General features: G+C 44.5%; 1 protein-coding gene across 4 annotated transcripts in view; it reads left to right on the top strand.

Annotated features, from left to right (window-relative positions):
- Nucleotides 1-11,258: 11,258 nt before the first annotated feature.
- The window catches only part of PAK3 (p21 (RAC1) activated kinase 3), a 200,792-nt gene continuing 184,980 nt past the window's right edge, over nucleotides 11,259-27,070 (top strand). For all 4 annotated transcript variants that reach the window (XM_014580110.3, XM_014580109.3, XM_014580107.3 and 1 more), the window contains exon 1: nucleotides 11,259-11,820. The gene's annotated coding sequence lies outside the window, so the exon portion shown is untranslated. The remainder of the gene's footprint in view (nucleotides 11,821-27,070) is intronic.

Below are 27,070 nucleotides of genomic sequence, written 5' to 3'. Positions count from 1 at the left end.
TATGCAATGCTATAGAACTAATTGTTGATTTAGTGTCTCTCTGCAGCCAGCTTTCTAAAGCAGAACTGAGTTAGTAAGGACCGAATAAGGCTTCAAACCTCAACTTAAATATGCTTTTATAAGAGCATAATCAATGTTGCTGATCCAGCCTCTCTGAGCTGAAGATGACAACACCTCACCTTTAGGTAACTCTTGCACAAAAACTTGCTGGTGTGAGAGAGCTTTTGAAAGTGCCAAAAGGTGACTTCTCTAAGGAAAACAAAATTAAATGTATGCTAACATGGGTCAGGATCTGCTAGATGCTGAACATGGATACCAGTGGGACTTGCCCATCACAGGCTCATCTTTTCTTTCACTTTAATGACAATATAATGTGTTTACTGTGGAACAAAACCTGAGACACCAGACATGCTACTCACCGGCTTAAAGTGCCACCAGTCTTTCTGATTTTGAAAATGCCCATGTTGTAAAAACCATTGCAATTTTCTTCATGGTCTGTTTTATTCTGGTAGCTAATGTTGCTCTGAAAGAGCTAATTTGGGGCCAATGTATGGAACCACTAGCACCAAGCCTCTTTGCCCTTCCAGTAGTCCTGTGCCCTGGTTTCTAAGGCAGCTAGCTTTGAACTTCTGCTTAGCTGAAACCTGTGAACCTAGCAGGCAAACAGAGCTGCTGAAATGGCAATGTTTTTAGACCATTCTCAAAAAGTGTCACTGAACTTTTAGCTGAAGTAAATTGTGTGGAAATCTCCAAGGGGAAACTGGTGAAATTAGAGGCACCCCATTTCAGAACAACTATTTACATTTAATAGAGTTTAAAATAAATGAGCTTTTTTTCACCATAAAAATAAGATATGTGGAAAAAATAAATAGCAAAGGACATGGTCCCTGGTGGAGTGGCTTTTTCAGTATTAATAGAATCTAGCACAACAAAAGTTTCTTTTATTCTTTCTATCCCAGCTCCTTCCTTGCAAGATCCTGTGTGAACATGCAGTAGTTTCCAAACTCAAGGAAATTATCAGGCCTGGACCAGTGCCAGTACAAACCAATTTATTGGGGTCCAGCAATTAACTAAAATCTAGAAACCTTGATTAATTGTGGCACTGCTCAGCAGGGAATGTTCAGGAGGAGAAAATCAGGACTAAACTTCATGCAGTGTCTCTCTTCCACATACCAATTTGCACTTTATGTGCTAAAAATTTCCCTTTATGTAATAATCACTTAGTAGAGCCTACATATCTTGTGTGTAATAGTCTCATCATAGCTTGTATCCAGATAATTGTGTTGTCATTGAATTAATGTCTTTTTTAACCCACACAGTGTGCTGCATTCTTTACAAACTTTGCTTGCTAACTGTTTCTCTGGAGAGTCTTTCTGGTCAACTAGCACCGCACTATTTCTCTCTGTCCTGAAATTTTTTGCAGGGAAGACAAAAGGGTTGGTAGTTGGTCAGGTTTTGCTAGGTTAGATAAACAGGAAACTGCATACACTAAAAACAAACTTATCAAAGCAAATGTGTTGGTCGGAGTCTACACAGACAGGAAGGTGTCCAAACAATTGGTCCATTTAGAAATCTTCTGTACAGCATAGGAAGCAATTGTAAGGTGCAAATGAGGTGTTAATTGATTTGATTATGATGGCATCAGCAAATGTTGTCTATATCATTGTCATAACATCTTAACTGAGAAACAGAGCTCTCAAAATGAGATTTGTATTTACTTTTTAGTAAATAAATTACTTTAAACAGTGCAGGCAACCAGGAAATAAATATTTAGATTCCTATTCAACTGCATTATATATCAACTTATGTATAATAGAACACACTGAATTAAGCTATTCCCTGATGTGCCTTTTAAATTAAGACTCCAATGGCTAATGGAGAAAAAATTGTCCAAGGATATAAAAAATTGTCAAAAAGTAGTTCTTAAAAAAAACACCTGCATACAGTATGTTTTTAGCCTTCCAACAGTATTTTGCATCCTATTCCATATCCAACTGCTACATTTTCACATGCTCATGTTTAAATAATGCAGTACAGACTCTACTAAATCAAAGGGGATAACTGAGCCAATGCACACAGCATCCAGGCAAGTCATATGATCAGGTTGGAATAGTGATCTGGGGCATCCACTGAAGCTGGGAGGATTGTCTCCTCCAGTTTCAGTGCATATATTGGGGATTGAATGGAGGGTTTTTTAAAGAGAACTTGCAGTGTAGATGGGTTTGCTGAAGGTCATCGAACTGAATCTACAGCCCTTCACAAAGGGTGCCAGAAATGGCTGAGTTGCTAATGTTTAGCTGCAACTGCCCAGCAGGCGTTCTCTGCAGGGCCGAATACAGCCAATTATGTTATTTTTCTAAATATTAGTGACTCAGCTGTCTCTGCTTGTGAAGAGTTGCCAGGGTCACAGAGGCAAGCAGACATCTCCTCCTGCTCCCCCCAGTTTTAGTGGGTGGATGAGTGAATGGAGAGGTTTTTAAATATCACCCTGAAATAAAGAGGAGAGGTGGGGGTTGCTGCATCATATTCATTCGAGCTGTTCCTGGTCTCCAAAATGTCTGCAAGTTACGACACTATGGCTTTTGGATTCCACACACCAGATCTCAGTGGGCTAGACTATGCCACCCTTACTCCCAGGGGGGAGTACATGTGCTCACCGGTAGCCTTGAAATGGCATGAATAAGGATTGCACAGTGTAGCCCAGTAGGAGCTAGCAAACCATTCTCTGTCAATGGATAGCTCAAAAATACCCTGCCTGAAAAGTTATTGGTTTAGTAGCATCACAGGTCAGGTTTTCACTCTGATTTTTCTTGGTCAGCTTGCTGGTTATGAAAGTGAGGAATAAAGAGCAGTGGTTGAAGCAGACAGTGCATAAGCAAGTTTTGGAAAAGATTCACTACACATCTGTCGGGACGCTTCAGTCCCCTGTTATTCCAGCCCTGAGCCCTGCACACAGCTTTGCCAAATCTCTGTCCTCCTAACCTGCAGCATCCCTTCAATGGCAGTCCCTCATGCAGTTCTGTTAACACCCCTCAGTCCTGATCTGCAGCACCCAGCCTGCAGCTGGAGGGAGAGAATCCGCAGGGTCTGGCAAATGGGTAGTGCTTATTTCCCTTTGTATTTCTGCTAAATTTTTGCTGGCTTTAGGATAACTATGTGAAGGTGGCCAAGCCCTAGTGATTCTGATTCCATTAGAAAAATCTTAATCCAGAGCCTTTTGTGTTTAATACCAATAAGCACCATTCTCTTTTAAATAGCTTCAGGCCAGCACTCCGACTGCAGTGAGCATGAGTTTAGCCATTTTCCAGCAGTCTGGGAAGGCTCCTCCTGCAAAGTGTGGTACTCTTCTCCCTCTGGGGCCTTCTCCTTTCTGGGCTGGGAAACCCCACACTAGGTCTCTGGTGAGCCCTCCTGTTCCCCTTCCATCTTACTGAAGCATATATTATGCTTTGGATATGGTTTGCTGGTTCCAGTGTTTTGCAGGGAACTAACCCCAAAAGCAGGAATCAGGACCTATGGGGTTTTTTCCTCTATTGTCCTTTATTCATGGTATGGCTCCGGCAAGCTAGTCTATGTCTATACAGCAGTGTTATTTTGGAATAATGGATGTTATTCTAAAATAACATAGTCCACGTCTACACATAAGCAGTTATTTTGACATAATGTCAAAATAATGTTGAGCTGGAGGACTTCTTACTCCGACTCCTGTAACCCTCATTGTAGGAAGAGTAAGGGAAGTCAGAGGAAGAGTCCTCTATTTTGAAATAAGTGCTGTGTAGACGTTCCCAAATTTGAAATAAGCTATTTCAACTTAAGCTACACAATTAGCATAGCTCAAGTTGCGTAGCTTATTTCGAGTTTAGCCCTGCTGTGTAGACATTCCCTTAATGCTCAATGAAGATTAGATACCAGGGAGGTGAGTACCTTAGAATTGCTATAGCTGAATTAAGGCCTGCATGGAGAGTGTAAATGCTGCTCACACATTGTTGGCGTTGGGGTGACCTTTGCCCCCAGGCAATGTGAGGAGAAATTAAAAAGACTGGGACCTTTATCTTACAGGGAAATTATGGCAACATGATATTAATTTGGCAACTTCAAAGCTGCTCTCTATCCTTTCATGTGGAAATCACAGCTCTTACTAGGATTATTTGAAAATATAGTTTCTCTTGGTTTCTTATTTCCTCAGTCTTGAATGTAGACTCCCGATCCTAATCCAGCTCTGGTTATGACTTGAGTACTGGCCATCAACCGAATGACTGTTTCACAATAAGATTGGACCTTGCTTTTGTAACTTCAGACTAATTTGGTGATGCTGATATTGTAGATCTTAATTAAAATGTCAAACATTTTATGCCTTGGGAAGTGGACATGCAGAAACTATTCTTATATGACTAGCTAGCCAAACCATTCCCTGTGTCTGACTGAATTCAGAGAATCGCACCAGAGTGGAACATGACCCTCCCTTTGTCCTTTTCCATTTAACATTCACTCCCACATTTCTGCACCTGTCTCACTCCACACAATCACAAAGACTCATCAATGAGTGGCTGGTAATTCAGGATCCACATTAGCTGAGTCCGGTACTACTCATTAGTTGAAGCAGCCAAATAGGCTGATATGTGTGTGGCTCTGTAGTTAATTATAGGCCAGTGTTAGATGGCACAGTGGTAAGAATATCTGTTCAGACATGGCTACAGACTCCACTGCCACTGTGTCTGGAGAGGTGAATGACAAATCCATGTTTAGCAAGTATAGACAAAGAAAAATATTCTACCACTGTTCACCAGAGCACATTTGTGGCATCCTTCTGAGCTGATGGCTTAAGGTGATTTCTTTTTTAGTTTACTTATGTGTATGCTGTGATTGTATTAGGGGTAGGATGCTGCTATTGTTGTATCAGCTCTTGCATTTATTTGGCAAGTTACCAATTTATGATGCATTTTGATTTAAGTAGAGTTGGTTGCAATTTGTCATGAAAAAGGATCTTGGCAACAACTCACAATTTTTTTAAAATCTTCCCTTTTTTGTTTGTGAAAAAAACCCTGTGCCTTTAAATATGTGTCTGTATAGTTGTTGTTCAGTGTTCTTGAATAACTTAATAGCTTTGTGGGAAATAGAAATGCAAGCATAGCCATTTTGACATTGCTTTTCACTTTTTAAAAGTCATGAACAATTTTGGAAAAAAAAAAGCCCTAAAGGAAGGGTCATTTCAAACACATCAGAATAATCCATTTTGAAATTTAAAAAATGTTCATACCTTTGGACCAACTTCCAATTTTATTTAAATCATATGCACCTAAAAATCCTCCACTCTGCCTCCACATTTAGCACCATTAGAGCTGCAGAAAGGACTATCAGAGACTTATCCTCACCCCTGGCAGAGGAATTCTGGGCTAGTATAAAGGCAGCTTCTTCCCATCTCTCTATTGCAACTCTGGGGCCCTCACCCATAAAGGGGGCTCCCTACACAGGGAAGGGAGGCTAGACTGTGTTAATTTTCCTGGGAAAGTCATGAGTGGAGGAGGTGACAATTGCTAGGCTCTTCTTCCCCCATGAACATCCCCAAATCCTTAGTTTTTCAGAGGGCATGAAGGAAAAAGGAAACAATGATGTGGAGATGGCAGAACATCACCCCTTCTGTGCAGGAGTGACAGGTGCTATGTTGAAGGTCCCTTCTGTGCACAGAATCTCAGGGGATGATCTGTCCCAGAGTTCTTTACATTGGGCAAACTTCTTACTAATGAGTCATGTGGGTCACTGGCATTGGGGACCACTATCATGAGAGAGAGTGTGGTCTAGTACTTGGAGCATCGGCCCAGGCAGCAGGAATTCCTGAGTTCTAATTCCAGCTGGGACCCTATGGCCCATAGCAAGTCATTTGAGCTTTCCCATCTTCCCCATTTGTCAAGCAAATGTACTGAAGTGTCTGCCTCTTGGGGATGTTATGATGATTAATTAGTAAATGTTTGTAAGGCCTGTTAGAGATTAAACAGGCCCATTACTGCTATTAAACCAGTAGATTCACTATCCCAATCCCACAAAGAGCTTGATTGCCTTTTCTATATTTCTCTCAAGGTTTGAAGATAAAAAAAATTGGTCTCTGAAGATGTGGCCTCTCAGCATTGAAATAACCACTCTGCGGTCTGGTTCCTGCATGTGATTTAAACAGAGATTCTCTATGCTCACAACTCTCTCTCCTCTTAGTCTGCTGTGCAGAAAGACACCTGCTCTGTGTCTTGCTGCAAAAGTGTCTGGGATACTTCATTATTGTCCCTGCAAGTTACTCTAGTTCTGTTTTCTCTACTGAGGGCCTAATTCTCTGGATATTTGAGACATGAAGTAGCCACAGGAGGAAATAATGTCTCCTTAATTATGAGCTTGAAATATCACACAGATGTGGGGCCTGATTCTGATCTAAATATTGGTCTTATTCTGTCATGACTCAGCTGCATTCTATGGAGTCCTGTTTCTCATTTGCACTAGTCTGAGAATGAGCAAAATCAGACCCTCTTAATGTAAATTCTTGGCCTTTTGTAAATCAGCCACAGGTTTAGGGGGGACAAATCCCCCTGTGGTTCCTGATGGGATTCTGTGATCTTTCTCAGAAGCTCAGTGACAACAGAAATGGTTTGGAGACATATCAGTTTCTTGTGTGAATTTGCTTGGCTGAAATGGAACAATGAAAGAACACCAGAGTCCCTCATGAAGGGTTGTTTAGCAGAATATGATATGACTGAAGGAAATGATCCTTCAAAAACTTTTATCCTGTAAATTAACCATTGTTTGGCACCAGTCCTGCTCCAAATGAAGTCAATTGTTAAGTCCCTTTGATTTAAATAGGAACAAGATCAGTCCATTCATAAGTCGTTGGGACTTAATGTGTTTTTAAATTGGCACCTAAATGAAGCAGAAAATTTTACAGGGAGTTACTGCTTTTTAAATTTGCCATGGAGATGATAGTTGGTTAATGGGGTTTCATAGCTATGATACATAGAATCATAGAATAATAGGACTGGAAGGGACCTCAAGAGGTCATCGAGTCCAGCCCCCTGCCCTCAAGGCAGGACCAAGCTCCGTCTACACCATCCCTGACAGATGTCTATCTAACCTGTTCTTAAATATCTCCAGAGAGGGAGATTCCACCACCTCCCTTGGCAATTTATTCCAACATTTTGAAAGAAAATTTCATAGCTGAATTTGTTGGTTTGCCTTGTTGATTAAAGTTGGAGCATAAACAAGTTACGTTTGAGATACATCCTGCTAAGCTTATAATAAAAAATGTAACAAGACTTTCCTTGATGAAGAGGTCTCATTTAAGTTTTGTGGCATTCTGCCTATGGTAGAAAAAGTACAGTAAATAACTCTGTAATACACTAGATCATAAAGTAACTTGCTAAACAAAATATGAAAAGCAAAGTCCCACAAGGGTAAAAAGTCATTGACCATTAATATTAATTTAAAACTGGACTCTTGGCCAGCTTTATTCTTCCTACTAATGCAAATACTGACACCTAGTGGTGGTAAATAGGTATTGCAGGAAGCAACTGCACAACAATTTGCTCAGCTTAGCACACAGGTCATTGTAGTTTGTTCCCATACCCAACAAAAGCTTATAATCAGAACAGAGTAAACTGGCTTGCCTTGTTGTCATACTACATGGTGTATATTTAGAAAAACACAACCAGCACTGAGCATTAGTGAGCCAATATGTCATCAGGCTTGCAGGCTACATCAAAATATACAGGGCCTACTTCTAACCAGTTGCACTGGTGTAAAACTGGAGTGACTCCATTAGCAGTGTATTTACTTACAGTGTGGGGAAGCCTGTACTCTGCTTTCTGTGCTGTGCATGCTCTATGGACAGTCTGAGCCTTTCAATCTCCAGGGCTGCTGCTGGAGACTGAATTTGCTTGCAATAATTCTCTAACACTGACAATGACAGGAATAATTGTCTTTTCCCCTCAACGGATTTTATTGTCTCCTGTTACAGGATGTTGAAGATCTCTTGGTAGCCTATGGATGTATTTAGGGACTAATTTGATCTTTCTACAGAGGAAATAATTATTCTTTCACAATAGTTTTTTTTATTACTTACATTCGACTCCTGGCTAGTTATTTCAACAACATAATTGAAACTATATTAAAGATGATTCAGTGGGAGATTTGCCTGATCAAGGAACACTTCCTTTTCCCACTTGCTCACAAACAGTTCCCAGAGGTCTTGATATTTCTGAACACACTTGGGAAGCATGATTCTGTGGATAAATCCTTCAACTGGACTCAGATGACCTAGCCATTGTCCCTTGCTTTGTCATTTGCCTAATCTTTGAGCTGTTCCCCACAATCTTGTGCTGTTCCCCTTTGCCTTTTGTTTATGTAAAGTGTAAGCTCTTTGGGGACTCTTATTTTGTCTATGTACAGTGCTTCTGCATGGGGCCACTAAGATGACTGTAATACAAATGACAAGTCAAGATAAACTGGTGTAAATGTTTTGTGGGATTAGAGTCTGAAAGTGTAATCATAGTATTCCCTATTACATCTTTTGCAGCTGGTGTTCAAGTGATGGACAAAAGAAAAAATTTCTCTTCTTTTCCTTTAGATTGTAAGAAGTCTGCAATCTCACCATTGCTTTCTCATTCTTTTCAGTCACTTCCCATTATTCCCTCAGACAAGTGATCCATGCTGCTATGTCCCCCAAAGGGTACTTTCAGGTTAAGCCTTATTTTCTGATGAGTCTGTGACACTCTGCTTGGATCTCCCCACCTGGTTGCCTTTTTTGAACCCTTATCTGGATATTTGAGAACAACCCAACTGGGCTGAAGGTTCACTCTGAAACACACTTTTGAACTGTCCTGTCCCACAAGTACCACACTATTCGCTGTACCGGAACAAAAGTTTAGGGGAGTTGATCTGCTGTGGAAACGTGAGTAACTAATCCATCATTTTACTCATTGACTTAGAAAGCAGATGTTTTTTATTGAACAGCATAAGCCACTGGAAAATCCATGACGGTGAATAAATGCATCATTCTTCATTAAGAATATCAGTAGCATGATATAAAAATTGCCTAACTTTCATTCACAGTCTTGTCTTTATTTCAAATGCAGCAACTCTGGGACTTCAGATCCCACCTTAGAATTTTCCAGTTTTGGCTAACAGATCAGGTAGCATCTCTCCCTTTCTGACTCTGCTCCTTATCCAGTTGAAATAGATACATTTCAAATATATCCTATTGTGTGATGTTCTGCATATTGATAAAGTGCTGGTCACTGTGGAGAAGGGGTGTGGATAATGTTTGGAAATTGAGTAATTTGATAGTGGCATGAAACAGAGGACAAAATAGGAGCCTAAAGTTAGGCACCTGAGTAAACAGCCTGATTTTCCAAAGACCTGAGTGCCCAACCTGAAAGAGAGAGAATATTTGAGGGAATAAAGCTTCTACAGGAGTGCTTGCAAGACTAGGCCCCAAACAAAAGGTATAAATGAATTTGTTATGCAGCTACTTCACCACATGGTGTCACTAAGGAGCTAGCAGAAAATATTGTATGGGGCTGTATTTTACAGTCTTGCCTCCTGTACTACAGTAACTGCATGCAACTTAATCCCCTTCAACTTCTGTAGCTTGCTGCTTTGCAAGGGAAATCCTAGTAGGCACAGAAGAATTACACACTTAATTTTACAGCTATGAGAAACAGGATAGGGCCCAAGAGCAGACATCTGAACTGTTTGCCCTAAGACATGCTACACAACATGTTTGTACATCACATGTACATGCAGAGTATGCCTCAGTGTTCTACTAAGAATTTTCTGGTGGCTCTGTAGCACTGACTTTCAATGCGACATGCCCTCCTGGCTCACTTCTGAGAACGGGTCACTTGGGTATTTCTGAAAACATTACTCAGATTTTCAGGGGTATTTGGATGTCTTGGTTGCTGACGGATGCCTCTTTGTAGAACACAATGAAATATAGCAGATTGTGGCTAAAATAATATGTACAATAGTTTGTGGGTGATTGTACAATTAGCATGAAGTTTGCAGCCATCTCATTGATCACTCTGCTGCCTGTTCTACGCCTTTCCCTATTTCTTTTGTTTGTCCTGCATGTTTAGACAGAAGCTCCTTGGAGAAGGGATTGTCCCTCTCATAATTGTGTTTGCACATGGGACCTCGTGTGTGGGTCCTTCGTAGGCACAACCATAATTCTTTTTAAAGAAACCACTCTTGCATCTAAAGCATTTAATACAACACCCAAGAAATCCTGCAAATAACTAGCAAGAAGACAGATTTATACTTTAAGCCTGAATTGCTTGACAATTTCCCTTCCTCAATGACTCAGTGTTATATATTTGCCCAGCAAATATCCATGCAGAATATGCCACACTGCTCTACAAAGCAATTTGATGTTCTGGTGGCTCTGTAGCATTGACTTTCAATGAGACAAGTGCTCTTGGCTCACTGCTGAGGATGGGCCACTTGAGTGTTTCTGAAAACGTTACACAGATTTTCAGGGGTATTTGGATGTCTTGGTCTCCACAAAGGCCTTTTCCTAGAAGGCAATGAAGCGACAGCACAGAAGGCATTTGTAAATTACATACAGTACAGAATTCCATCTCGATGGGAAAGGGTGTGTCTATTCCTGTCACGGCCTGACCCACAGAGCTCTCGCACAAGAGAATACTCCAGAAGCTAAGAAAAAGGCCCGTTCCCTTGTGATTTAAATCATTGCTCTAAGCAGGGGCCGCTCTATTATTCAGAGCAGGCTGCGCTGGGGAAAACCCGCTGGCTGGGGCCGAGATCGGCCCCCGTTTGGCCCATCCCCGCGGTCTGTGCAGCCGCCAGGAGCTGAGCGCAGATCGCTGCAGCCACCTGCGCCTCCCTGGCCCTGCTATCCGCCATCCTGGGGGAGGGGGGCAGCTGGCCACGGCTCAGCCTCTGCACCTGCTCCGCAGGCAGGAGGGCTACGGCGGCTGCAGCTGGAGGTCCCCTCCCCCGCGGGGGGGGGGGGGGGAGAAACAGGCGACACAAAACCCTGGGGGGGGGAGAGGAAACTGACATCCCCATCCCCAATCGCGTGGGGAGCTCAGCCTGCAGATGGGGGGCGGAGAGAGGGGGAGAAAAGAGCCCCCCAGCTACCTCCTTCCCTTTCGGCTACGTGATCCAGCGCAGGGCGGGGAAGACAGATTCACACCGCTCCTTTGCCCCTCCCCGCCTGCCGCCCTGGGGACCGGGTCGGGGTAGCGGGGGAAGCCCCTGCGGAGCAGCAGGTGGCGGAGGGGCTGAAAGCAGCGAGGAGGGCGCTTCCCTGCAGGGGGCTCGGCTCGCCCGGGTTCCCGGGCTTCCCTTGGCGGCGCTTGCAGGCCTCTGGCGGGGCAAAGGGGCGGCGGGTGGCGAGCAGCCCCGGCCTTGCAGCAGGCGCCTGTGGCTCCTCAGTGCAGCTGGGGCAGATTGAACACCCCCCTCCCGGCGGATGGGGAATCGCCTGCCCTGCGGCGCGGTGCCTGGGAATCACCCCTGCGCTGCGCTGGGCTGAGCTCAGAGGAAGGGGGGGAAGGGTTTCACTTCCGCCTGGCTGCAGGAACCACAAGCCCCCAGAATATATTAGAATAATGACACTATGAGCGAGATTTTGAAACAAATAAAAGAATCCCCGCGGCCCGCGCAACGTGGAGCCAAATGAGCCTTCGGAGAGCCCGCCACGCCGCGCCGGAGCGCGAGCCAAGACCCTGGAGCATCCCTTAGGCAGCCTCCTGCCGAGCAGCGACAGGCACAGCCGGGGAGAGGAAGCGCTCCCTCCCCAGCCCAGAGGAGGCGAGAGAGCAGGTCTGTCGTTTGCTTTGTTACCTTGCCAGCTCGCCCTGCAGAGCGCCGGCTGGGCTGGGCAAGAAAGGCAGCTGATGCGGCAGGGTGTGCGTGTGCGTGCGGGGAGCCACTGGTCAGTTTCATCCCTTGTCAATTGCAGCACTCTCCTTGTCAGTGTCAGCGGAGGGGGGACAAGCCTGCCTGTCTCGCTCGCTCGCTCGCTCTCCGTGTTTTGCGCGACGTGGGTAGTCTGAGACTGTCTAGGTGGAAAATGTTCCTGCGCGCGCCTCTCTCCGCTGGCTGTGTCTGCACTCGTGGGAGGGCTAGACGTGTGTGTGTCTGTCTGTGCGTGACTGACTGAAGGCACTTAAATAAGCAGTGTAACTGGAGCGAGTGCTGAAGCGGGAATGGGCCAGGTTGTGTTTAATCCTGTGTCACACACAGTACGCTGCACGTACACGGCTGCAGTCCGGGCTTTACCTGTTCTGCCAACATTCTGAGAATAATAATTATCTTGGAAGCAGGGAAAAAATCCCCATTTTTTATATCTTCACATATATATTTATAGGACAAGACACTCAAGCCTCACTGTGATTCTTTTGTTATCCGTCACTTTCAGATTCTCAAGAAGAGAATCATTTTAATTCTTGTAAACTCACTCTCACAACCAAAGACTCAGTGTTACCAGCAATTTAAAAAAAAGTGTTTTATTTTTCAGGTCAATCAAAAATACAGCATCTTCCTCTATTATTACTAAATAATTGGTTTCAGATTTGGTTGTACTTTAGTGATGAGCAGAATATAACAGTGTAGCTTACATTGAAGGGTATACATACAGTTGAGTTGAAAGAAGTAGCAGACTAAGACTGTGGGCCCAAATGCTGCACCACTGGAGTAAAGTGGAGTTTTGCCATTGACTGTATTGGGAGCAGGCACGTTTCTCTTATTATTGTATTTACCCACATTACTTTTAAAAGGAGGAAACCCAAATACTGTATTTCCTGCTCTGGCTACAATGACGGCCCATGATGACAGTGAGTAGGGAGATCACCATAGGCTTCTTGAAATCAAATCACATACACTTAGGAGTTGATGCACAGCACTGACTTAATGGATCCTGGGGCAGAAAAATTCTTCTCCCAAGCAACTGTTCTAATGACGTCCCCTCCCTCACCTCTCCCCTCTGATAGGGTGCCTAGTGGAAATCTTTCTAGGGCTGAAATTGCTCACCTTGCCAACAGGGCTGACAATTTCTTACCTGAGGAAGATTTGTAGGGTTCATATAAGGACTTATCTGAGCTTACCTTTACCAAAGAGATCAATGTACTGGCTGCTGTTATCACTGGTGTATATTTTTTTAAACTAAAAAGATCAGATGTGTTAGCACATTTTGAGGTGGAAAGTGCACAGATCTTAATTTTAGATAAAAAAAGGTGCTGAGTGAATTTGAATCTTTTCCATTGCTGCTTCTACTTGTTTATTATGGCTAAGAGAGAGGCTTGAACTCTTAGAATCCAGTATCCTTTGTATTAGGCCAACCCACTGGCGATTAGATCTTATGTGCATTGGACATCGCTTGGAATAATAAAATCTACTCATTTTATTATTATTTAGGTGGGTAATCCAGGTACGGGACATGAAGTGATCTACCCAAAGTCATCATGGAAGTATGTTACTAAGCTGAGAACTAACCCAAGATTTCTTGATTTCCAGTTCCATGCCATACCATATGCTCATGCTTCCTTCCACTTTTGTTAACTTTATTGAGTATCTTCACTGGCTCCTTACCAAATGCAGATGTGGTCCTCCTTTGTTATATTAGCTCAGGGTGATTGTGTGTCCTATTTTGGCCAGGGCAGTCCCTTTTTAAGCCCTGTCCTGGTCATCCCACATTTTTTTGTCAAAAAAGTGGGGTGTGGTGTGATTGGAGGAATATGTGTTGGGGTTGAGGGGGAAGCAGAGATATCAGCCCCATGCAAGAGGCAGGCAGGATTTCAGTATGTGGGGAGTCTAGCAGGATTCGGGTCACCAGCAACAGCCTTGTGTGTGGGACTGGCAAGGTTTGAGAGACCAGCGACAACCTGGCTTGGGGAGGCAGTGGGGCACAGGCTCATCAGTGGTTTTGTAGCGTGGCTGGGGGGGGGACATTGGGACAGAGGACATAATTTTGGGGAGTGGTGAGTTGATGCAAATAGGAAGTTTTCAACCAGTTACTCAAGCTTACTCATATCCCTTAGTAAAATATGAAGTTGTTTTGGAGACAGGTTAAAAGTTCAAGTTATGTACCATGTGCATAGGGTCCTGCCTTATTTTTAAAATAGACTAACATGACTGTTGTTAGAAGTTCAACATGTATAGCCTGACCTACTGCCAAAGTGGTGTTGCGAGAGTCTGATAGTAGCCCTTTAAGACTGGGCTGTAAAGCTCACTCCCATTTTACTAGTTATTTCTGATGAAAGGAAGGCTTTCTCTCTGTTCTTAAATAAGAGTAACTTTTTCTGAACTGATGACTGATATCCAGGGAAAGCACTGATGCTTGTGCAAAGCGAGTTATTGTGTTGATCTTTAGTGCAACATTGGTAGAAAATCTGCATTGGGAAACCTACAAGTTGGTCTAATGTGCATAGAATGTGTTGAAGTGGTAGTACCTTGCATTTTCCCCAACTGAAATATATCTTGTTGCTTTCTGCTTGTGTTGCTAATTGCTAACTCCCTTATAATATTACTTTTCTGTCCCTGTTAGTGTTTGCCATCTCTCCCTGTTTTGTAGGATCAGCGAGTTCTATTAACACCCAGTTTGCTCCGTTTTCTGCAAGTATTCCTGCTGTGCACTAAGTGCTGCCTGGAACTCCAGCTGCTATAACTATCCGCCCTTCCAACAGCTCCTGCCAACCAATCTCAAGCCTATATTGAACCTACAGAAGTTGTCACATATTGGCTCACATCAGAGCAATCTGCCATTTAAAGTGACCCTGTGTTTTGCCGTTAGGGGGTCTGAGTACATCAGCCAGGCAAGGGGGTAGCTAGGTCTCCAGGGACCATGGCAAGGGAGAGTGAAGTGTGCTCTACAGCCTTAGCTAAGAGGCAGTTGGCTTTTTGCTCATGTGAGAGTCACATGACTTTAGCCCCTAAGGTTCTAGGTTCAATCCCACCTGCTGACAATCAGGGTCTGTCAGCTTTTCACAGAAAGTAAATGTGAGGAAAATGTAAGAGCTGATTTTTTATAAACGAGAGGCTACAAGAGGAATCTATGGAGGAAAGGAGTATTGGGCCTTGTAACTGAGAGAGGAGGTCTGCGTTGTGCAGAGGGTCAGACTAGATGATCATAATGGTCTCTTCTGACCTTAAAGTCTATGAGCCTATAAGAATTTCGGTATGTTTTGGATCTGTTCATGTAAGAACAAAAGAATGAGTCAGACCAAAGGTCCATCTAGCCCAATATCGTGTCTTTCAACAGTTGCCAATGCCAGATTCCCAAGAGGGAATAAACAGAACAGGTAATCATCAAATGATCCTCCCCCTGTCACCCATTCTCCACTTCTGGCAAACAGATTAGGGACATCATCCCTGCCTACCCTGGCTAATAGCCATTGATGGACTTATCCTCCATGAATTTATCTAGTTCTTTTTTGAACTCTATTATAATCTTGGCTTTCACAACATCCTCTGGCAAGGAGTTCCACAGGTTGACTGTGCATCGTATGAAGAAGTGTTTCTTTTTGTTTGTTTTAAACCTGCTACCTATTAATTTCATTTGGTGACCCTTTGTTCATGTGTTATTGGAAGGAATAGATAATTCTTCTTATTCTCTTTCTCCACATCAGTCATGATTTTATAGACCTATATCATATCCCTCCTTTTCCAAGGTGAAAAGTCCCAGTCTTATTAATCTCTCCTCATATGGCAGCTGTTCCATACTCCTAATCATTTTTGTTGTCCTTTTCTGAACCTTTTCCAATTCCAGTTCCATCTTTTTTGAGATGATGCGACCAAAACTACACACAGTATTCAAGCTATGGGCATACCATAGATTTATATAGTGACAATAACATTCTTATTAGTAGTGTAGTCAGGACTTAACCCTACTTACCTAAGATGGTAAACCCTGGGCAGTCAACTGTGCGTTTTGTGCAAACTCATAATCACACAGTGTCAGTTGCAATAAACTGGGATATTAGAATTTATATAACTGAAACATTCTCCTTAACATAATGTAGTCTTCAGAGTTGATGGTAATAATGTAATAATATCTCACATTTACATTGTCATTTATCATAAAGAAAGACAAAGTAATTGGCAGGCTGCACTGAAATCACTTTATCCACCACTGAAGTGCAGCCACTGCTGGGTTTAAATGCAGCAACAGTTAAACAGCGTACAGTCAAATGATACAACCAGTTGGGATGGTTAGTAAGCTCCACTTCTGTATGGTGTAACAAGGACTCCCACAGCCTGGCAGAAATCATGGGGTGAAACTTCTTTCCATCTGATATGCCCCCTGCAGAGATATGAATATATATAAAATAGCTTCAATCAACCAGAGCATTACAAATATATCACAGCTCATTGTGCAGAAGGTAAGACAGCAAAAAATTAAAACAAAAGACTCACATTTTATTTGCACAGTTCTGAATACATTTTTAACGAGAGTTTGATCTCCATAACCCAAATAAATCTGAATATTTATCTATGTTAGCAGCATACATTAAATCTGAAATATCTAGCTGCATGGTTGTTTGTTCGTATCTTAACTGTCTCAAACTGTGCTCCTGGAGAATTGCCATTCCTGTAGGTTATTTTCGCCGAGGTTTTGGACTACACACACACATGCTTACAGACTACAGGCTTCATGCTCCCTGGTATTTTTAAACAGCTTGTCACTAGCTGGCAGAACAGCTGGGTGGTAATGTTCTGCAGAGACAATATTGGCCCTAAAATACCCCATGGCATCAATAAACATCACTTTAAATTATGCAGATAAACTACTTTAAGCTATTCTAAAACACAGATATAAAACCACGAGTCCCTTCCCAGTTCTGTGCAGAATTAATAGCACTTTAGGGCTTAACCCTTTGAATGGGGCAAGGGTCCCTGTAAGGTCTTTTCATTATTTTTTTACTTCTGATCATTTTCCTTGTAAATCTTGCTCCATTGCATCAAGATCCAGAAGCCTTTGTCACAGCTGGAGCTGGGAGTTCTTAATCTAACTAATGGCTGGCCGCAGTCTGTCAAGAGCACACCACAATAGATGTGGCAATTCCAGGAGCGGTTTGAGCTGTTTGAAAGGTTAACTGAGTGCACTGACAGGGGTAATGTTTGGGACCCTGTAAAGGTCTTCAGCAGCGATGCTGAACATCTCTGGTGTTTCGCTGGGACAGTTCTGTTTCCTTGCTGAGAATTGGCTCTTTGCTCATGCACTTTATTCCATCCCCTTTTCGGTAAATTAAGCTCAGACTGGTTTTGTTGCAAAAATGAGCATGGAATTATTGGTGGTTTGGGGGTTAATGTTTGTAAATGTTAACGAGGAGTCTAATGTTGTGGAAGTGGGAGCAAGCCGGATCTGAGCAGTTTGATGGACTGATAGCTAAGCCTTACCTTAGAAGCCCCAATTAAGTACATTATGATTTGTAGTATAGTAGCACATAGGGGACCCAGCCAAGCTATGCACTGTGCATATATCTAAAAAAGAGAGTTTCGGGCCCACAAGAGCTTATATTGAGAACTCTAATCCTGTAAAGACAGTGTGGGTGCAGACCCATTCAAATTAGTTGACTTCAAGGAGACTCTCCATATGTGCATCAGTCCACCTGTGAGTATGAACTGCAAGCCCAGGCTTAACACAAGACATCTAAAGGGTAGGGGAAGATTGTCCCTATTTATAGATTATTGTACCTATTTATAGATGGAGAAGTGAGGATCAAACAGAGGGTGACGAGGCCAATGTCATACAGGGAATCTGTTGCAGAGCTAGAAATTGAACCTGATTCTCCTGGGTCCCAGCCCAGTGCTGTACCCAGAAAACCATTCTCTACCTCACACCTGCCTCAAATGCATCCTCAGCATGAGTGAGCTTTCTTACAGCTTCAGAATTGCCCCTTGGTATTTCCTATTCCCATAGGCTTCTTAAGATTAGTAAAAAATTAATAACCTGACCCTGTAAATATTGAACATTCTTGTTTGGCTAATAAGGTTTGGTCCTGATTTAATTCCTTTGATTCTCAGTAGAGTTGGTCAAACTGGGAACTTCCCTTCTTCAGGAAATGCCAGCATTTTTCATTCCCTTTTGACCTGGTTTGGAATGGTCCATTCTAATCTCTTGTCTAAATTAAATTTCATCACAATCAACATCATTCTCTGAACTGTTCTGATTTCGACTAAGTGGCATTTTCCAAAGGAAAAACATTTTGCTGGAAAACCTCTGACTACTCCACTTTTGGTTACTCCCAAATGTGGGTGATGCAATGTTGAAGCAGCTCACAGGTACTAGGGTATTTAATTTAAGTCCTGCTTTTTGCATATCTTTCTAAAGTCGGCCTGCCAGTAGACATACATTTTCTCTGTATCCCTCTGGCTTAACTATTGGTCTCCTGGGCTCTGCAGTTCTTGCAGCTCTTGGTGTCTTTACTACAATACAAGTAAGCCTGAGGATCATGCATTAATCCAGGATCCTGCACCTGCAAATCATGGTTTATGTTTGAACCTTCATGTAAAGCTGCAATGTATTTCTGTGCAATTATTTAGAGTGGAAATTATTTTATTTAAATCAGCATCAGCAGCTGTGGGTCCCCAGTACCAGAAAACCTCTGGGAGGGGTGGGAAAGTGGTGCTATGAGCTGGTTGCAGCCCTGTTCTGTCAGGGGCTTAGGGTACATCTACACTGAAGCTAAAATGTGATTGTAGCCTGGATAGGGAAGCCACACTGGAGTTAATCTAGCGTGGAGGTAACAACAGCAGTAAAGTTGCAAAGGCAAAATCCTGGCACAGGCTAGCAACTGGAATATGTTCCTATGGGGCTTGTATTAGGGCAGCTGGCCTGCTCTGAATCCTCCACTGCTGCATTATCACTACTCACAATACCTGTGCTAGCTAAATTAAAGGTAGTCTGGGTCTACCAACCCATCCTACAATCATGCTTTCATCTGCGCTGGAGATATACCCTTATTGCATCCCACACAGCACAGAAAGCCAATGAACTCTATAGTGTCCCTAGTGGTAGAGAATGGACATGACTCTGATATCTTCTTTACTTTATATTTTACAAATGTGCATCTGTTTGTCTGTCCGTCTGTGAGTCCATTTGTTCAAGAACTCCCCCTAAATGGTAAGAGCTAGGACCATCACATTTGCTATGCACTCTCCTCTTATCATAATGTAATGTAAAGTAAGGGTTAGGTTGTGCCAGGACAATGGGATGTGCCTGGAATATGATGGTTTCCCATAAAACTGAAAGAGAGGTGTCTGGTAGAAGGGAGTTGTACTATAGAATGACCACAGGTGGGCAGCAAGGGACTAGAAATGGGGACTGGGATAGCTGTAACCCCACTGGGCCATGGAGCAGAGGTGGAGAAAGGAACAGCTATCTACTATATATTTCAGAGAGTACGTCTGCGTGTCTGCCTGCTCTCCAGCTGGGGGACATGCATCACTACCCTGGCTGTGCCAGCTGAAGCTGCAGCAGCCATGGACAGATGTTTCTCACCTGGCCCCAATCTGCTACAGTGGGAGAGGGCTGGACTGCCCTCTCTCCCCAGGACAGCCTGCATATTGAATCCTTTATTGCCAGCCGCACCCCAGAATAACGATTTACATGAAGAAAAACAAAACTAATTTGAGTTAAGGGCCTGAGCAATGCCGGGTAATCCTCTAGCCTACTAGAAGATTTGAGAGAGTCTATCTGTTTAGGAACTTCTCATAAACGGTAAGAGTTAAGACCAGAAATCGATATACAGCTTCCTCTTATCATTAAGCAACATTAGGGTTCGGTTGTTCAGGAAGATGGGATGTGCCTGGAATGGGATTATGTCTCATAAAACCATACAGAAAAGAGACAGAGTCACCGGGCGGGTGAAAGGGGCTGGCTAAGGGTGCACTTCTCATCCCCGTTTGGGACTGCCCCAGCCTCCCACCCCTCAGGCAGCCTTTAGGGAGGGCTGGGGTGGGGGTGTGGAAGCTCTCCCCTCCGGATTTGCAAGGGGACATTTCTAACTGTTCCCCTTCATTAGGAAGTAAGGGGAAAGTGCACAGTTTGCTGCATTCCCCACTCTGTCTGGCAGTGCAGGGGGCAGATGAGCTGTGCTCTCACTCCATGATAGGGACAGGAAAGCAAGCAGCCCTAGTATGAATCTTAGGGGGGAGCTTCATCTCACGCACTCCCTCCCTCCCTCATACACACACACACACACACACACACACACACACACACACACACACACACACCCACCCTCCAGCCAAATAAAGTTACATTAAGGAGCTGAGCAATGTTGGGTACAAGTGCTAGTAATGAATATAGAACGATCCTTTACTCAGGCTGTGTGAAACAGGCAGACCTCTAATGCTCCCTGACTCTGGAGGTTTCACACAGATACGCTGGGTTTTTAGCATGAGTGAAGCTACCACAATGTGGCTGCATCAGTGCAGATGCTCCAGTGTAATTGGTGACTTCTATGCGTGTGAGTTTAACAGAGTCTGATGTGAAGGACTTAGTCTGGGTTGGCTACACTGGTGCTATAAACCTTGACCCCACAGACAAGAACTAAACATAGCCTGAGCTGTCCAGTGTACCACAAAGGGTCTTCCTAAATCCTTGCTTGGAATATAGTACAGGCAATCCCCGACTTACGCGGATCCGACTTATGTAGGATCCATAGTTACGAACGGGGCTTTTCTTGCCCCGGAGGACGCGGGCGGCGGGACTGCCCAGACGCGCCACGGTCCCGCTGCCCGCCTCCTCCGAGGCTTTGCTCCGCGTCTCCCTGGTCTGCTGCGATTTGGGGGGGGGGCGCAGCTAGTGCACCCCCCCCAAGCAGACCAGGCTTTTCTCCCGACGCCTGGGGTAGAGCAGCTGGGGCACTGCCCGGTTGGTCCCGCAGCGCCGCTCCTCGGTGCTACTGGACCAACCCGGCAGCACCCCAGCTGCCTGCCCCAGGCGTCCCCAAGTCAGCCGCTGCTGAAACTGACCAGCGGCTGACTACAGGAAGCCCGAGGCAGAGTTGCTCTGCCCTGGGCTTCCTGGAATCAGCCGCTGATCAGTTTCAACAGCGGCTGACTTGGCAACACCTGGGGTAGAGCAGCTGGAGTGCTGCCGGGTTGGTCCCCACAGCGCTGAGGTGCAGCACTGCGGGGACCTACCCGGCAGTGCCCCAGCTGCTCTGTCCCAGGCGTCCAGATTCAGCCGCTGCTGAAACTGATCAGCGGCTGATTCCAGGAAGCCCAGGGCAGAGCAACTCTGCCTCGGGCTTCCTGTAGTCAGCCGCTGGTCAGTTTCAGCAGCGGCTGAATCTGGACGCCAGTTCCGACTTACATACAAATTCAACTTAAGAACAAACCTACAGTTTGGAATGGTGAACCGCAGCCAATGGTAACTGTGGACAGCTGTGCCTGAAGACACTGCCCCTTCTTGTGCCAGAAAACCCCTCTTGCTCAATGCCGTTATTCCTGAAAATAAGCAGCGTAACAGCGTGCCTGAAGACACTGCCCCTTCGTGTAGCCGCGTGGCACGGGATCCAAACTAGCCAGCATTCATTTGCAACTCCGTATGACTAAATTACCCCCCCTAGTTCGAACTAGGGGGGGTAATGTAGACATACCCTATGATAATGACTCTCGTGTTCAGCGGAGCTATGCCAATCTTATTGACCGAAATGTTTTCAAATACATTCAGAAACTTCCACCACTACCCAGCTGTTTTTTGTGAATCTGTACTTTTCAACCACTGAGTTAGGCAAGTCACTGCCTAGGAAGGAGTACTACAGAAAGGAACCTATGAGTTAAAAAAACCCAAACATCATTCTGGGATGCATTGGCAGGAATTTTGTAAGCAAGACACAAGGAGTAATTCTTCCAGTCTACTCCTTTGTGATTAGGCCTCAGCTGGAGTGCTGTGTTCAGATCTGGGTGCAACATTTCAGGTGGACAAACTGGAGAAAGACCCTGGAGAGCATTTGTTTGGTTTGGAGACGAGAAGACCGAGGGGAGACATAATAGTTTTCAATTACGTAAAAGGCTGTTCTAAGGGGGAGGATGAAAAATTGTTCTTGTTAACCTCCGAGGACAGGACAAGAAGCAGCGTAGCAAGGGTGGCATAGGTTAAATGTTAGGAAAAACTTCCTAACTGTCAAGGTAACTAAGCACTGGAATAAAATATCTAGGGAGGTTGTAGAATCTCAGTCTAATCTGCTCTTAAAAGCCTCCAATGATGAACACACGTCAGGGATGGTCTGATAATAATTAGTCCTGCGTTCAGTGTGGGGGACTGGACTAGAAGACCTCTTAAGGTCCCTTCCAGTCCTATGATTCTAAGGAAAAGGATACTAAACATGAGACACAGAAACTTAGTGTTCTCACTACTCATATGAGGCCTTTTGCATTTTCTAGTCATGCTAAAATATTGTTTATACTTGCTAGAGTTAAATTAATGAGAAGACTCTATTAGTTGGCAATTAGCACATTGGCTTTAGAGAATGACAACTGTGTTACACGAGCAGCAGCAACAACAAAAGATTTTCCTCTGTCCCTTGTGCCAGTTTGTGTTGTGCATAAATATGTCACTCTCAGCTGCCTTGCCATCAGTCCGAGGCTAGGCTTGTGCGCAGTACTGAATGATTCCCCTTCACTAGCTCTGTCAGGGGCAGGTTCGCTTAAAAGTAAGGTGCCAGTGGTTTAGGCAAACAAGAATTTAGGGCAATAGTGGGCAATGGGTTCATCAGGGTAAGCCAGGCAGGCTGCCAGGCAGGTTGTTTACCTTGTGTCTTCAGGCACAGCTGTCCACAGTTACCATTGGCTGCGGTTCACCATTCCTAACTAATGGTAGCTGTTGGAAGCAGCACAGGTCGCAGGCACTTCTTGGCTGCTGGTTTCCGCCACTCCCATTGGCCATGGTTAGCAATTCCTGGCCAATGAGACCTCTGGGTGGCCACACCTGTGGACACAAGGTAAACAACCTGTCTGACGGCCTGCCAGAGACTTACGCTGACTAACCATGTGTGGTCTGTGGGCCGCAGGTTGCCCACCACTGATTTAGGGCTTGATTGTCCCAGTAAGACAGTCAGTCAGTGTATCCATGGTACTGGTGTCCCTTCTTGGAAACACCACAAGGCTGGGGATAATTGAGCTGGAATGAGTAGGGTGGGGACACCATCTCCTTCAAACAATGCAGAGTTTTAGTCCTACTGTCCATCATATGCTGTGGATGCTCCTGTCAAAGAGGATTCTTAGGGTGACTTTCTTGGGTCAATGCGTGGTAATGCTCTGTCAGCAGAACTGCAGATTTTGGGTGGTTGGGATTGTTAGGGGAGTACAAGGCCTCTGCGTATTTGCCTGGGCTCCGTGAGCTTGGTGGTAGAAACACTGTATTCATTCCCTGTATTGGAAAGAGAGAGGGGTGGGACTGAATCTTTCCATGCCCTCCCTACTGTGGTATAGTCTGGCACAGCTCTGAGAAGGAGACAGATCTTAGGCCCTTATTTTGGCTTCCTCTTATAGAGAATTTGACTGACCCAAATGTGAATATAATTTGTTTTCATGAGATATTGTATTTTACATTGAAAAATGTCACTGACTATGGATTTGAGAAGGACCAAAGCAGCACTTTTCAGGATTCAGGAATCACTTTTCAGGATTCAGTTAAACCATCTGGCTGCATTTCACTGCCCAAATTGGACGACAAGTGAACGAACGGTGGCTAAAATGTAAGAGGGAGATTTTCAAAAGGAAAATACACTAGGAGCTGGGTTTCTCGCCTTTTGAAAGTTACTCTTAAAACTCCCTCTGTCTTACTATCCTAAAATGTTTTAGTTGCCGTAGAGATGAGGACACTTTTTTTAAAAATCAGATTTTTATTTTGGCAATGTCATTCCTGAAATTGCTTTTTGATTTCCATTGTGGCACGAAGCTCCTTCTCAATCAGGTGCCTTAGGGAAAGAAGGAGGTTTGCAAGAGGCGGTGAGAGCTTGTTGTCTTGGAGGCAGGCATAGATTTCATTGAACCTGACTCTAAGACTGACTTTTTGATGAAGCTGCCACATGGTTCTGTTCACTATGACTAATATGTTTGCTTTTCCTTCACAAACTAGTCCTGGTTTTCCTCAGATGTCTTTGGAAAGATTTGTAGAATAGCTTGGGATGAATGATCTTCGGAAGATGGGTTGTTCATTAAATGTTTGCTACTCATTCTCTGCAGTGTAGGTGAATGGCTTACTTCAGGTGGAAGGAATTATTTTTGCTTTCTAAGAAGATGACTTCAATTCCTTTTAGCAGGGAGCATTTAACAAAGAATGCACTGTCTGATCCATCCTCTCAGACTAATTGTAGTTCAGTTAAAACTCATGAAACTTTCTTGATCCATGAAAGTTTTCACAAATAGCTGGTGGTTTTCTGAATACTTCTGAATAACTAAAAGTATGACCTGCAGCTCTGGTCTGGTCTATACAAACTTATGTCAATGTGACTGCATTGCTCAGCTGAGCAGTGCAGTGATACTGACAAAACTCACAGTGCAGACAGTGTTATGCCAAGGAAAGGGCTCCTCTCATCAGCATAGATAGCTGCCTCCTTTTGGGCAGGTAGAGTACAGACGCTCACTCGTTGGTATAGATAGTGGCTTCACTAAGTGCTACAGCAGCACTTGGGGCTCGTCTACATTGGCCCCTTTTCCGGAAGGGGCATGTTAATTTCATGAGTCGTAATAGGGAAATCCGCGGGGGATTTAAATATCCCCCGCGGCATTTAAATAAAAATGTCCGCCGCTTTTTTCCGGCTTTTAGAAAAGCCGGAAAAGAGCGTCTACACTGGCCCCGATCCTCCGGAAAAAGCGCCCTTTTCCGGAGGATCTTATTCCTACTTTGAAGGGCGCTTTTTCTGGAGGATCGGAGCCAGTGTAGACGCTCTTTTCCGGCTTTTCTAAAAGCCGGAAAAAAGCGGCGGACATTTTTATTTAAATGCCGCGGGGGATATTTAAATCCCCCGCGGATTTCCCTATTACGACTCGTGAAATTAACATGCCCCTTCCGGAAAAGGGGCCAATGTAGACGTAGCCTTAGTGTTGTAAGTGTGGACAAGCCCCTCAGAATCATTGGAAGCTAAACCTGGGACTTTGATTCTCAAATTAGGTTGGTTTGTTTTGTAAACTCAGCTCTACAGGGAACTTGTTGTTTACACCATGCAAAACTTTCAGTGCATCATGCTTTGCACTTGAAAATACTCTTTGACCTTATCTCAAATCAGTAAGCCAGAGATGTTACAGAATAGGCAACAAGGATGAACAAGGAAATCCAGAGTGTACTCACTATGTTTCCTTTCCCTGAGGGTATGTTGTCACTGCAGAGTTAACCTAGGTGTTCACTTGTGTGTTGCTCTAACTCTCCTCCCATTAACACACACAAACCTCTCAGCTGCGCTTAGGGGTGATTTCAGTCCTGGCTAGCTGTCCTGTCCTGGTATATCAGTTAAAACCCAGGTGCTGTTTTCACAGGAGCTCAGGTGGCAAAGCCTTCCCAAATGTGAGAGAATCAGGCACCTTGCCCCCTCCATGACCTTGTCCCTTCTCTTACCCCGGAAGTCCAACTCCTGGCTGGGCTGGCAGCTGGTGCCCAGCTGGGAGTAGAGGCATCTGTGGGAAATCATGGACCCTCCACCTGTCCAAAGGCAGCCCCCATGTTGTGTCCCTGCCCTCTGGGTCTCCCATCCAGGATAAATGGAGGATCCATGGCTCCCCACAGCTGCTCCTCTGGTTCTTGCTCTGGTGGGGACTTGGGAGAGAGAGGAGGGGTGGGCTCTCAGCCTCCCACCCCATTCCAGTGCCATTGGCTGGTAACTTGCCCTTTTTTTTCATTGAGGACATAGACTAAATTACTTGAGTGCTGATAGTCCTCTGATGCCTTCCCACAATTCCAATGTGCCCAGAACAACAAACAAATCCTCCCACAATTCACTGGGAAAGAATGAGAGTCTCAGCTTACTGCAGCACAAAGACACATTGGATAGGACCCCAGAAATTCTAGTGACTCACAGGCGCATGCAACATCAGTAAGGACCCAGTAAATCAGGTGGGGGTGTTGCCTAACCCAAATGTGATCAGCTAATCCAGGTGCTGATCACCCAAATGAAACTCTGCAGTGAAGAAAGACCCATAAACACAAAGATTCTGTTGGTCACAATGGTGGTTGTTCCAGAAACAGATTTTACTTATGAGTTTTTGTGATTCACAGTAGTTAGTATGGAAGTCAATTCTAGAGCAAAAAGAATAAACACCTCTTGACAGATTGTGTATGATATTATGGACACTGGGGCTTCATGGGGCACCCTGACGCTTTTACTTGTTTGCTGCTTTGTTCAGTGTTGATGGGCCTCTACTGGTAAGTGATAAAAGGTGCAGAAAGTTAGATGAAACATATTGGGTATGTCTACACTACAGTGTTATTTTGAAATATCTTATTTTGAAATAGTTCATTCGAAATAGCTTATTTTGAAATAACACATCTACACACAAAATGCATTTCGAAATAGCGTTTTGCTATTTTAAAATAGCGTGTCCACATTGAGTGGACACTGAATTGCATTGAAGGCTGGGCGGAACCAGGTCCTGGAGGGCATAGGGTCAGGAGTTTATTTGTGTGACTGCTGCCTGAGGCTAGCTGAGACTTGTGCTTAAAGGGACCCCCACCCCGAGCAGCCAGTTCTCAGCTTTCCCTGCTTGCTTGCCTACCTCGATGAGGGACAGCAAAGCATTTGTGTCTCTGTGTGTTCTGGTTGCCCTCACTTGGGACACCACAGCACTCTGCAACATGGAGCCGGAGCTGTCCCCGGGCACTCTGGTGCTTCTCGTGAACGCGTTGTTGCAAGCCTGGCTGCACTTTCTGCAGGCTGCTATCCAGGAGGTCCATCGGGGGGCTGTCAGTATCCAGGAGGCCCTGCGGGAGAGCTTCCACCCTGAGGAGCACCAAGAGTCTCCCTGGTCAGCCCCACTTGGGGCTTGTGCCTCATTCCTCCCCCACATCGTTCCACTTACCCTCCCAGCCCCCCTTCCTGATGTCAAATAAAATACACATATTTTCATT

This window comes from Pelodiscus sinensis, chromosome 13 (assembly GCF_049634645.1).
Source record: "Pelodiscus sinensis isolate JC-2024 chromosome 13, ASM4963464v1, whole genome shotgun sequence".
NCBI classification, from domain to species: Eukaryota; Metazoa; Chordata; order Testudines; family Trionychidae; genus Pelodiscus; species Pelodiscus sinensis.
This window is presented reverse-complemented; position numbering and strand designations above follow the sequence as displayed.